Below are 14021 nucleotides of genomic sequence, written 5' to 3'. Positions count from 1 at the left end.
ACTGCTGCTTCTTTCTACCAAACCAAAATTACTTCAGCTCTTGCCCCTTTCACACACCAGAACCTGTCAACTCAATCGACAATCCTGGCACACTCACTAGACAAGAAAAAAAAACTTAGACAAGCTTGCAGAGTAGCAGACACTGAAAGAAAACACATCTTAGACAAACAAGCTGTTCGTAACTTAAGTCTGCACTCACCTCTTCTAAAAAGGGCTACTTCGCTACTCTCATATCTTCTGTTTCCCAAAACCTCAAACAATGCCTCTCTACTACATTCCCCAGTGCCCCCTCCCACACCACTCATCTCAGCCAAAGACTTTGCCTCGTATTTCAAACATAAAATTGACAAAATACGAGAAAGCGTCAACAAATAATCCCTTCAACCCCTCTACAATGCTATACAGTGCTCTTTCCACATAAACCAATTTACCATCATCACTGAGGAAAAGCTTTCCATCTTAATCTCCAAATCACACCTCACTGTGCTCTTGACCCGACCCAATCCCATCCCACCTCATCCCTAACCTTACCACTATAGTTATGCCTGCCTTAACCCATCTTTTCAACCTAGCGTCTTCCCTTTTTAAACATGCCACCATTACACCCAAACCCATCCTTTTTATCCATCCATCTCACTAATCCCGTTTGCATCAAAACTTATAGAACATGTCCTGCTCTAAATGTCCTCTCATCTCTCATCCCACTCTCTAACTGTATCATAAAATACTATGTTGCAGTCAGTTCCAGTTAAAGGCTTGTTCACACAAATGTATGGGTTCCGTTCTGTGCGCTGAGGCTGCAATTTGCAACGCATGAGGCCTCCGGGATGGATCCAGGCCTATTTAACTTGAATGGTTCCGCATCCCTCCGTTCCGCAAAAATATAGGACATGTTCTTTGTGCAGAATGGAAGTATGTAACGGAACCCCACAGAAGCACTCCGTAGTGCTTCTGTGGGTTTCCGTTCCGTGGTTCCGCACCGCTCCGGATCTCTGGATTTGGTCCGAATCAGTGATGCAGAATACACACAGTGTCCGTTTACAGTGTCCGTTTATTGCGGATCTGCATATGCGGTTCCTAATAAGGCAACGGAACCCGTATGTTTGTGTGAACAAGCCCTAAGGGAGCTGTGGTCAGTCCAGGAGATATGGCCTGACACCTAGGCTGTGTTTCCTGGACCAAGCAAGGTTGTGCGACTCAGGCCTTGGTGTCGATTCACATGTGGCGCATCCCTCTCCATGGATTTGGCCGCAGTGAATCTGCTGCAAAATCTGCTTTTTTAACATGTGAGGATGGATGCACATTTGCCACAGATTCACTGCAGGTTTCACATTTTTGGCAAAATCCTCAGCAAATCTGGATCAAAATTTGCGGTAATTACGCAGATTTTTGGCAGCTTTGCTGCAGCCAAATCCATGGTGGAAAAATACACCACATGACATGTGTATTAACCCTGACACCTCATGTATACGACCATTCTGATTTTCAGTCTGCAAAAAATGGATCCATGAAAAACGAATAGTCTCGGTGTGCATTCAGGTTTTTTCTCTTTCCCATTAATAGAAAGAGCTATCCTGATCCACAAATAGACACGTGATATTCTCAGACAAATTAATCCATGAAAAAGAGAGGTGTGCATGGCTCCATAGAAATGAATTGGTCAGTGTGCTATGTGTAAGAAAGAAAAAAAAAACTACAGGAGCAGGAATGACAAAAGTTTAACAATTTTTATGTAAAATTTACAACGGTTTGGTTGTTGCTTTCAATGCAATATTAAAGAGAGAAAAGTCCTGCAGTGCTCACCAGATCAAAGAATGCCAATGTCCTACAGGACTTTTCTCTTTTCAATATGGCATGTACCTGTGAACTTTGCCTTTCATCTGTTGCAGAACGGCCTATCTTTCTCTGAAACTGATGGGGAAATTGTTACTCTGTTATTGGTATAGCGTGTTGAGAAAATGCTGGTTGGCTGTCAGTTTTGATAAGACCAGTATGTCTGCAATTCCTGATATATTATCTTTGTAAGATAATTTAACCACAGCTCTGGGATGTGGTAATTTTATTGCATTTTAGTTATTAATCTTCTACCTCCACTTGGTATTTATTGTTGGTCACTGTAATCAACCCCAAAATTAGCCATAATTGGCAAATCTCAAGTTGTCTGCTTTAGGCCACTTGCACACGAACGCGTCTGCTCCGTGGTCGTGCTGCGGCTGCCCCGCGGACTGTGCTCGTGCATTGCAGGCCGCAGCACGACCACGGGGCAGACGCGTTCGTGTGCAAGTGGCCTAAAGCAGACAACTTGAGATTTGCCAATTATGGCTAATTTTGGGGTTGATTACATTCACTTTAATGGGTCCGTGATCTGGCCGTTCTGCAAAAAAGATAGGGCATGTTCTATCTTTTTGCAGAACGGAACTACGGGACGAAACCCCACGTAAGCACTCCGTAGTGCTTCCGTTCTTCCGTTCCACACCATTCCGCATCTCCGAATTTGCGGACTCATTTAAGTGAATGCCCACGGAATGGCACCCGTGTATTGCGGGTCCGCAATGCGGCAACGGGGCGCACACGTTCGTGTGCAAGAGGCCTTATGCAGTTTGTCTGTACCTTGGAGCATAAACTTTAGGGCTCATGCACACGAAACGTATTTTCTTTCCATGTCTGTTCCGTTTTTTTGGCGGACTGTATGCGGAAACATTCATTTCAATGGGTCCTCAAAAAAACCTCTGTGTGCATTCCATTCTCATGTGTCTGTATTTCCGTTCTGCAAAAAAAAAAATATAGAACCTGACCTATTATTATTATTTTTATATATTTACTTATTTATTTTTTGTATATTCAGATTTCATCCTTTGCAGTGCAAGGGTGAGGCCTGTGACAAAACTGCATCAAATCCGCACCTCAAAACGCAAGTAACGCATGTGGTTTTTGGTGCAGAAACATACATAAATCTGTGCAGACTTGTTATATTTCGGTCTTTTTGAGGGTTTGTTTTTTTACGGAACAAAGTGTAGTTTTTAATGGTACAATATTTGTGATATGTATGACTTTTTGATCACTGTTATTTAATTTTTGGGGAGACAAGGTAACTAAAAAAATGGCGTGTTCTTCATGATTTTGCTGTGGCGGCGTTCACCGCACAGGATTTTTAACCGCCTCCAGACCGCCTAACACAGGATCGCATTCCGGAGGCGGCTGACTCAGACACCTTCACCCGCCGGCGCGAGACGCGAGATTACGATCATAGCCGGCCCGCACATGCGCATCGGGGGCCGGCAAAAGTTAGAGGACAAGTTCGTCATCAGCCTGTCAGCCAATGATCGTCGCTGGCAGGCTGATGATTTTCAAAAAAACAAATCACAAGCCATATAACACCTTATCTTTATAAATATAAGGTGTTAAATGGCTTCTGTGCTCCTCTGCTGGTCCTTTTCATCGGTTGGTTCCAGCAGAGAAGCACAGTACACTTAGCCCCAGATCACCCCCCATCACCCCACTTAACCCCTTGATCGCCCCTGTAAATCACCTAGTGAAAGGGGAAAAAAGTGATCAGTGTAAACTGTCACTTTTTTTTCCACTAGTATTGACGGTTAGGTTTAGGATAGTTTAGGCCCCTTTGTTAGGCAGTTAGCGCCCAGCCCACCACACCGCAGCCACTGATTCGCTGATTAGCGTATCACTAATCAGCATTGGTACTTTTATAGTATCTGTAAGTGATCAGAACTGATCAGTCAGATCTATAATAGTATTAGTGTCACCTTAGCTCGCCCTTCACCCAAAACGCAGTGTTTGCCCGATCAGGCTTGATCGGTCGCCCACACGTGCGTTCACCCACGCACGCCCCGCCGCAGTGACAATTTTATTTTTATTTTTATCACTGCACAATCACTTCACAAGCGCTGCAGCGATAAAAAAAAAACAGTTTTGATATTTATTATCTTTTGCAGCGGCTTCCGGTACTTCGCTAGCCTCCCATTTGTAAGACAGGCTTGCTTTTTTTTCTTGGGTAGTCTCAGGGAATACCCCCTAAATTTAGTTGACCAAATTGCAAATAAGGGGTATTCTTCTGAAGAGGCCTACAGGCTTCTTACCCAGTCGGATGAGGAATGGGAACCCTCATATGACGAATCCAGCGGGTCAGAATATGAACCTGTAGAAAGCAGTGGCAGTCTGACCCAAAGTTCGGACGAGGAGGTTGAGGTCCCTGATACCACCAGGCGTACCCAGCCCCATGTTGCTAGACCACAGGTTGCGCAGGATCCGCTTCAGGGGCAGCAGAGTGGGGCTGGCGCTATCGGATTACGTGGTGAGGCATACACCAGCAGCGCAGCCCATCCTGGACCTAGTACCAGCACTGCCGTACAACATGGTGAAGTGGCGAGCACCAGAAGGGCAGTTGACGCTGGTACGGTGGCACGTGCAGTAGTTCCCCCGTCGCAGCCACCGCACAGACAGGCCCGTAGAGCCCCTAGAGTCCCTGAGGTGCTGGCAAACCCTGATTGGCAGCCCCCAACTTCAGCCGCACCAGTAGTTCCCCCTTTCACCGCCCAGTCTGGAGTTCGAGTTGAGACAGCTCAGATCGGTTTGGCACTGGGATTTTTTGAGCTGTTCTTGACTGCGGAGCTCTTGGACTTAGTCGTGGCAGAAACAAATCGGTATGCCACTCAATTTATAGCCGCCAACCCGGGAAGCTATTATGCCCAGTCTTTCCGGTGGAAACCCGTCCAAGTTTCCAAATTAAAACATTTTCTGGGCCTTCTCCTCAACATGGGCCTAACAAAAAAGCATGAATTGCAGTCATATTGGTCCACGAACCCAATTCATCACATGCCCATGTTCTTTGCTGCCATGTCCAGGGCATGATTTGAGTCCATCTTGCGTTTCCTGCACTTTAGTGACAACAGCACCTCTCGTCCCAGAGGCCACACAGCTTTTGACCGGCTCCACAAAATTCAGCCCCTCATAGACCACCTTAACACCAAATTTGCAGATTTGTATACCCCTGAGCAAAACATCTGCATAGACGAGTCCCTTATACATTTTACCGGGTGCCTTGGCTTCAAACAATACATCCCAAGCAAGCGCACCCGGTATGGGTAAGCTCTGTGAAAGGGCCACAGGCTATACGCACAAATCTTGTGTCTATATGAGAGTAAAGATCAGACCCTGGAGCCGGTCGGTTGCCCTGACTACCTGGGGAGCAGTGGGAAGACTGGGACTTGGTGTCACCCTTATTTGGCAAGGGGTACCATCTTTATGTGGACAATTTCTACACAAGTGTGCCCCATTTGTTCCTAGAACAGATTGGCTGCTGTGGCACCGCGTGACCTAGTCGCCGGGGTTTCCCCCAACGGCTCGTTACCACCCGTCTTGCAAGGGGGGAGAGGGCTGCCTTGTGTAACGAAGAACTGCTCGCGGTGAAATGGAGAGACAAGCGTGACGTTTACATGCTCTCCTCCATTCACGCAGACATGACAATACAAATTGAATGAGCAACCAGTGCTATTGAAAAGCCCCTCTTGGTCCACGACTATAATTTGCTCATGGGAGGGGTGGACTTCAATGACCAGATGTTGGCTCCTTATTTAGTGTCCCGCCGCACCAGACGCTGGTAGGTGTCTGTATATTTAATTCAATTGGCTGTATATAATAGTTTTGTTCTCTAAAATAAGGCTGGGAGAACAGGATCCTTCCTCAAATTTCAGGAAGAGATCATCGAGAACCTCCTGTATCCAGGAGGTTCCGTGGCCCCATCCACCAGTGTAGTAAGTCGTCTACACGAGCGACATTTCCCCAATGTCGTTGCTGGTATCTCAACCCAAGCGCCACCCCGAAAAAGATGTTGTGTCTGTAGCAGGAGTGGAATAAGGCGTGACACCCGCTATTTCTGTCCTGACTGCCCTGACCACGTTGCCCTATGCTTAGGGGAGTGTTTCCGGAAGTACCACACACAGGTACACTATTAGCATAGGGATTATGTTACACAGGGCTGTTAAGGCCCTTTCACTCACAGCTGCTGCAAACCTCTCCTTTCACCTGGGACAACGCGCATAATGTACTTCGCCACATCTCTGGGCGATTTGCGCTTTGCACATTCACCCATGGGGAAGGAGAGGTTTGTCCTATAAAAAAATATGCAAAAAATTAAATAAAAATCACCGGTAAGCAAAAAAGTTAATGTTCTGTTCAAATGTTATTTATAAAGTTCATGTTAATAAATGTATTGCGTTGCGGCCTGGTTTTTTCTTTTACCTTCTAGGTGGACCAACCGATGAACCAGCTGCAGCACTGATGTGCATTCTGAAGCATTGCGCTGCTGTCAGATTACACAAAAGTCGGTGTGTGCAGCGCTGCAAGACGAGATTTCTCCTCGGCAGTACAAAAGATACGTTTGCCGAGGCTTATGAGCTGAGGGGGCGGCAGTGTTCATATGCTTTGGCAAACACTTTGTATATAAAAAACAAAAAAAAAAAACCCCGGCAATGATTTTTTCATCCACATCGATTGATGTAAATGGAGAAATCGGGTTTGCCAGGGCATACGAGCTAAGTGGGTATGGATGTTGGGCGGAGCTCCTATGTCCTGGCAGACGCCTTTCCCCTCCTTTTTTTTTTTGCAGAGATTTTTTTCATCCACATTGATCGATCTGTGCCGTTCATTTATTCTTTCAGCCCAGAGGCTGAACGAAAAAAAATAATAATCTCCTTACCCGTATGCTCAATATAGGGAGAATAGCAGAAACTCCTAATGCTGGCCATACATGTAATGATTGCGGAGACCCTCAAATGCCAGGGCAGTACAAACACCCCACATATGACCCCATTTTGGAAAGAAGACACCCCAAGGTATTCGCTGAGGGGCATATTGAGTCCATGAAAGATTGAAATTTTTGTCCCAAGTTAGCGGAAAGGGAGACTTTGTGAGAAAAAAAAAAAATATCTATTTCCGCTAACTTGTGCCCAAAAAAAAAAAACCTTCTATGAACTAGCCATGCCCCTCATGGAATACCTTGGGGTGTCTTCTTTCCAAAATGGGGTCACATGTGGGGTATTTATACTGCCCTGGCATTTTAGGGGCCCTAAAGCGTCAGAAGTCTGGAATCCAAATGCCTAAAAATGCCCTCTTAAAAGGAATTTGGGCCCCTTTGCGCATCTAGGCTGCAAAAAAGTGGTATCGCTGTACTCAGAAGAAGTTGGGCAATGTGTTTTGGGGTGTCTTTTTACATATATCCATGCTGGGTGAGAAATATCTGTGGCAAATGACAACTTTGTATAAAAAAAATGGGAAAAGTTGACTTTTAGAGATATTTCTCTCACCCAGCATGGGTATATGTAAAAATACACCCCAAAACACATTTCCCTACTTCTTCTGAGTACGGCGATACCACATGTGTGACACTTTTTTGCAGCCTAAAGAGCACCTTTAGGATTTCACAGGACATTTTTTACACATTTGAATTTCAAACTACTTCTCACGCATTAGGGCCCCTAAAATGCCAGTGCAGTATAACTACCCCACAAGTGACCCCATTTTGGAAAGAAGACACCCCATGGTATTTCATGATGGGCATAGTGAGTTCATGGAAGTTTTTATTTTTTGTCACAAGTTAGTGGAATATGAGACTTTGTAGGAAAAAAAAATAATAAATCATTTTCCGCTAACTTGTGACAAAAAATAAAAAGTTCTATGAACTCACTACGCCCATCAGCGAATACCTTAGGGTGTCTACTTTCCGAAATGGGGTCATTTGTGGGGTTGTTCTACTGTCTGGGCATTGTAGAACCTCAGGAAACATGACAGGTGCTCAGAAAGTCAGAGCTGCTTCAAAATGCAGATATTCAAATTTTTGTACCATAGTTTGTAAACGCTATAACTTTTACCCAAACCAATAAATATACACTTATTGCATTTTTTTTTTTTTTTATAAAAGACTTGTAGAACAATATATTTAGATAAAAATGTATATAGAAATGTAGTTTTAATTGGAACATTTTACAACTCAAAAATTTCATTTTTTTGCAAAAAAACCCGGTAAATTTCGATTAACAAAAAAAGTTAAAATGTCAGCACCAATGAAATACCACCAAATAAAAGCTCTATTAGTGAGAAGAAAAGGAGGTAAAATTCATTTGGGTGGTAAGTTGTATGACCGAGCAATAAACAGTGAAAGTAGTGTAGTGCAGAATTGTAAAAAGTGGTCTGGTCATTAAGGGGGTTTAAGCTAGGGGAGCTGAGGGGGTTAAAAAAAATATTTTAATATTTCTGACATTTTCGGATGCAGCAATGCCTAATCTGTTTATATGTTTCATATGTAAAATTGGAAAAGGGGGGTGAGTTAAACTTAATTTTTTTTTTTATTTTTTTTTTTTAAACTTTTCATTTAATAACTAATAGCTCCCTAAGGGGGCTAGAAACTGGGATTGTTTGATCCCTTGTCCCATTGACACGTTTCAGAAGCTTCCAGGCTGCCATAGTAACCAATCGGAGCCCCACAATTTCACTATGGGGGCTGCGATCGTAAGGCAGAGGGAGCCACATCCCTTTGCCTGATTCCACAGATGTTGGTAAAGGTGTTGCACGTGGCATCTAAAGCAGAATGCACACGGCCGTGAGCGGTCCATGGTAACCCGGCCTGGATGCCTGCTGAGAGCAGGAGTGCACGGCGTCATTGGTTGCTATGATACTGATGTAATATACGAGTGTATTACTGTAGTGCAGCGGCGGCATGAAGCGCATGGCGTCATAGCAACCAATGACGCCGTGCGCTCCTGCTGTCAGCAGGAATCCAGGCCAGGTTACCACGGACTACTCACGGCTGTGTGCATTCGGCTTAAGGGTACTTTCATATTAGTGGCAGGGGAGTCCGTCAGGCTGTTCCGGCAGGTGAACAGCCTGTCGGATCCGTCCTGCCACTACTTCACGTGTGCCCCTGGACTGCCTCTTCGTCCCCATTGACTATAATGGGGGCAGAGTTCTGGCGGCAGAGCACGGCGAGAGGCAGCCGGATTAAAAGTACTGCATGTCGCACTTTTAATCCAGCTGCCTCTCATTGTGCGCTGCCGTCGGAACTCCACCCCCGCCCCCATTATAGTCAATGGGGACGGAGCGGCAGTCCGGGGGCACACGTGAACTAGCGGCAGGACGGATCAGACAGGCTGTTCACCCGCCGAAACTTGTGCAGTAGATTGTGCTGTGTAAACAGGGATCTGGTGTCCAGAAACAATGATTCTCTGTGGGGATGAAAGATCTCTTGTCTCTTTACAGCGGAGGTGATTGCTTGTAAATGCAGCCCTCATCTCAGCTGATGATCAGACAATTATTGGGAATGTTTAGTTTGTTCCCGATAATTGCCTGATCTATTGAGCCATGTAAAATTACCTTTAGGGCTCATGCACACAAACGTATTTTCTTTACGTTATGTTTTTTTTGCGGACCGTATGCAAAACCATTCACTTCAATGGGTCCGCTAAAACAACGGAAGGTACTCCGTGTGCATTCCGTTTCCGTATGTCCGTTCTGCAAAAAATGTCCTATAATTGTCCGCATTACTGACAAGGATAGTACTGTTCTATTAGGGGCCAGTTGTTCCGTTCCGCAAAGTACGAAATGCACACGGACGTCATTCGTATTTTTTGCAGATCTGTTGAGGCCTTATTCACACGTCAGTTATTTCCATCAGTTATTTTGAGCCAAAACTAGGTGCGACTCTAAACACAGAACAGGTGCAGATCTTACCTTATGTCTGTGGAGGCTCCAATCCTGGTTTGGGCTCACAATCACTTATGGAAATCCCTGGCCAAAACACTGACATGTGAATGAGGCATAAGTCTGGGTTCACATCTGTGTTCACCGTATCCGGAGTAGCCGGATTCCCATATATACCGACTTTCGGCCGGATAAAAAAATAATCTGTAGCATTTTTCGTCCTGTGAAATGCTGGTGTCACGATGGGGAGTGGGGAAAACCCACCACCGTACAACTTTGGGAATTTGGGAAAGCCACTAGGTCTGGACGCCAGGATAAGGAAGCAGGTCATCTCCTATCGCCACCCTCATCCTATCACTGACCTCCTAACCGCATAAGCTAACCCAGATGGAAGGAGGGCTCGTGCACCGTAACCTGGACCCTTACTATCCCTGATATTAAGGTCTGGGCAAGGAGACGACCGGTTCATCCACAACATGGATGAACCAGAGTCTGACACAGGCCTAGCAACTGGGAATGGCACAGCTACTGGATCAGCAGGTAAAAGCCATGAATCAAAAAGCAAACGACGGCTGGACCCCATGAAACAGTACTGGAACTTGAACACCTAACAGGACACAGCACAAACAACTAATACAGGAATCCAGCACACCAGTACCTGCCTGGACCCCCATGTGGACAGAATGCATGGTGGCCCCCGGCAGAGCTGCGCACTGACATTTGGTTCCCCCTCCGGGAAACCCCAGGGACCCCATTCCGGAGGTACAGACAAACAAGGGAATGTCTAGCTTACATGTTGGACAACAACAAATAACAGACCACATATGTAACTACAACTAGACATAACAACAAATCTCCAAATCAAACCCACACCAAACAGAACAACAGATAAGGTAGGGAAAGGACAAAGAGGAGACAAAGGGGTGACATCTCAGATGACATCGATGTACAACTAGGATGGCCCTCAGATTGCATCCAAGAAATGAGCAAGCTCCTTCTCATTCAAAGGCAGACATAACAATGATCTCAGTCTCACAGCAACAGAATAAGAAGAGACCTGAGACCACACCCAGCTCCACCTTGCTGACACCTTAACCCCCTGCACACCAGAAAGGAAGGAAAACTGCCTTAAAGGGGAAGTGCACATGCATGCAATACAACACCTTGTAACCAGCATGCGCGGCGAAAGTGTCACGGCAAACTATCTCAAAGCCGTGACAGCTGGCATGTACGCCAGCTACAGTGACCAGATTACAGTGCTGAGCGCTGAATGTTGCGGAGCTGCAATGCCCCACAAAACACGTGGAAAGGTGTGAGACCACTTTTGGAAGTAATTGTCAACCTTTTCTAATCCTGGACAACTCCTTTAAGTTTTGGACAGTTCACTAGTTATGATGAGTTAGGAAAACAGTAATAACTTAAAGAGTTACTGAATCTTTTCCTACCACAGTTTTTCCAAAAATGCTGTAAATGGCACTATAAGTGACTTACTCATACAATATTATATTGAAAATAATTCCAACAGTATCTTCACTGACTGTACATTACTTCTGTCTAGAACAAGGCTGGCAATGGAGGGGAGCGTGACCAGATCCATCCAAGGGTGGCCTTCATGTAATAACACTGTGCATAGCATTAGAAATGCATGCATTCACAGTGCCTCATTGGGGTCCACTGATGGACGGCTCTGGTCACATGTCCCTCCATCAGCAACCATGTTCAGGTTAGATCGCTGTACAGTCAGTGAATAGAAGGTGCTGGATGGAAATTTGCACATGAAGACAGACATCAGTGCTTGTTCTTTGAAACATTAAAAGAGTAAGTAGGGGTCATTTAAAAAAAGTTGCGTCCCTTTTTTGACTGGCCATGCAAATAATATTTAGTCACCGATTTTATGCATGTTGTACAGGGATGGAGAGGGGACGTGTTGGGGTTCTAGGAACAGGCATAAATATTGTCGAAAACAACTCCAGCAGGAATGCATTCCATTCCAGTTTTTGTGTTCCCATGCCAGACACTAAATCACTGCAAGCAGCGCATGGGAAACTGAACAAGACAAATCTGGCATCAAAACCATGTAAGTCGATGGTGCCGCATCCGTTTTTTTGTGGGTTGACTTACAGTGTTTTAGTGCCAGATCCGGTTTCTTTCTTTTTGATATAATACATGGTTGTATTATTAGAACGGAAGCGATTTGCTGTGGTTTTGAGATCCCATGCCGGCAAAATTGCTGATGTGAAAGTAGCCTTAATAAATGAGCTAAGTGACTTTTAGGGTTGTATTAAATTAAAAGATCAGGCAGATTATTTCAGGAGGGAAGCATTCCTTCCTGGCCCTTGCCTATTACATGCAGCGATCTACTCCACAGGATGGGGAGGAGTGATTGCTAATGCCATCGCTCTTCCGCATACTGACTACAAATCCTGACTGCCCGTTGAATGACAGTTTGCTTGTTTATCTCGTAATTGGCGTCATTTTTTTACTGCCAGGTAATGGCTAACGAGCGATGATCTAGCCAAGTATCGGCCAGTGTAATACAGGCTTTAGTGCTGTTTACAGATCTGACTATGAGCATGTGTGACTGTTTTACACAAGGGAAAATAGTCATCTGCATGTTGCTCAACTTCAAATCCTGAGAGGTCAACACATCCTTGAAGATTTTGTATAGTCCTGTAAACTTGTATCTCATTGCAATGTGATATATAGTGACTATCAATAGCAAAGTATATGAGAAATTTCTCATATACTTTGCTATTGATAGTCACTATGTATCACATTGCAATGAGATACAAGTTTAGAGGACTTTACAAATACAGTAATATAAAAAATCATTTGAAAGAAGAGCATAGTAAAGCATGTACTTATTATTTGTGGAATATGATATTTTTTTTTTCGTTTCCGTTCCGCATAACGGACAAGGGTAGTACTGTTCTATCAGGGGCCAGCTGTTCCGTTCCGCAGAAAATGGAATGCACATGAACATCATCCGTATTTTTTGAGGATTCATTTTTTGCGGACCCCAAAATACTGACAAAGCCATACGGTCGTGTACAGGAGGCATTAGTCTTACCTTACAGGCTTTAGCAATCTACCAGGTGCTGCACCACTCATTTGGAGGATGGTCACATAGTTGTTGAGAGTAAGTACTTGCAAAGTACAAAGTCAAGAACAGCGCAGCAGAATTCATTGTGCTGTATCCTGTGTACAGCAGAAACTGGAAGTAGTTGTCGATACAAAGCCACTCCCTGCAATCTCAGTCGCTTTCTGAACCTCCCACAGTACTTTTCCCAGTAAATACAGTCTGTAGGCTGGAGGAAGGCAGCTCAGTTTCATTATTGGAAATAACGGGGGTTTCTGTTACGTTTGCTGGAACACTTCATCAGAATTTTGTCATACTGAACTGAGGTGCACAGCAATAGTTGTTCCAGAATCAATGCTATCAAATTGCACAACCTGAAAGGGCTGTCACTTAGGTTCCTAGAACTCATAGGGTGTCATTCATGTCAGTCTTTGAGAGCCCCTGCATCATAATTTAGGCACACCTCTGGCAGTCCGTGTGCCAGGAGTAAAAACCACTATAGCCCCTGACTGTAGTAGTTTTCCGCCAACATTTATACCTGTTAGTAAATTTGCCAGGGGTAATGCCCCCACCACTCCCAAGTGGAAAGAAAAGGAAAAAATATTGTACAGGTATTTAAAAAGTTGCAAAATGGGGTCTTGCAACTTTTTTACGACAAAAACAGGCATAGTGCTGATAGTAAATGACTTCAATGTCCCTACTGTACCTATCAATACAGTAAAAGTAACAGCATCTGCACTTCCAGATTCCAGTGTTTCGCCTCCGCAGCAATCCTTTCTCAAGCAGGCGCAACGTTGCACTCATGGTGAATAAAGCCTGCTTTAGGCCTCCTGCACACGAACGTGTGCACCCCATGGTCGGGCTGCGGGCCGCAATGCACGAACACTGTCCGTGGGGCAGCCGCAGCGGATCGCGGACCCATTAACTTTAATGGGTCCGGGATACGGCCGTTCCGCAAAAAGATAGGACATGTTCTATCTTTTTGCGGAACGGAAGTATGGGACAAAACCCCACGGAAGCACTCCGTAATGCTCCCGTAGGGTTCTGTTACGTGCTTCCGTCCTGCACCATTCCGCATCTCCGTGCAGGCGGACCCATTGAAGTAAATGGGTCCTAATCCGTGATGTGGAATGCCCACGGAACAGCACCCATGTATTGCGGATCCGCAATACGGCAACGGGGCACACACGTTCGTGTGCAGGAGACCTTATATTGGTGTCTGGAAGTAGTTGTG

General features: G+C 45.0%; 1 protein-coding gene across 1 annotated transcript in view; it reads right to left on the bottom strand.

Moving 5' to 3' along the window:
* Positions 1 to 13000, bottom strand: part of IFI30 (IFI30 lysosomal thiol reductase) — a 50517-nt gene extending 37517 nt beyond the window's left edge. Inside the window, exon 1 of the mRNA XM_044305665.1 lies at positions 12779 to 13000. The gene's annotated coding sequence lies outside the window, so the exon portion shown is untranslated. The remainder of the gene's footprint in view (positions 1 to 12778) is intronic.
* Positions 13001 to 14021: the final 1021 nt, after the last annotated feature.

Source organism: Bufo gargarizans, chromosome 1, assembly GCF_014858855.1.
Source record: "Bufo gargarizans isolate SCDJY-AF-19 chromosome 1, ASM1485885v1, whole genome shotgun sequence".
In the NCBI taxonomy this organism is placed as follows: domain Eukaryota; kingdom Metazoa; phylum Chordata; class Amphibia; order Anura; family Bufonidae; genus Bufo; species Bufo gargarizans.
Note: the sequence above shows the minus strand (reverse complement) of the source record. Positions and strands in the feature narration are given on the sequence as shown.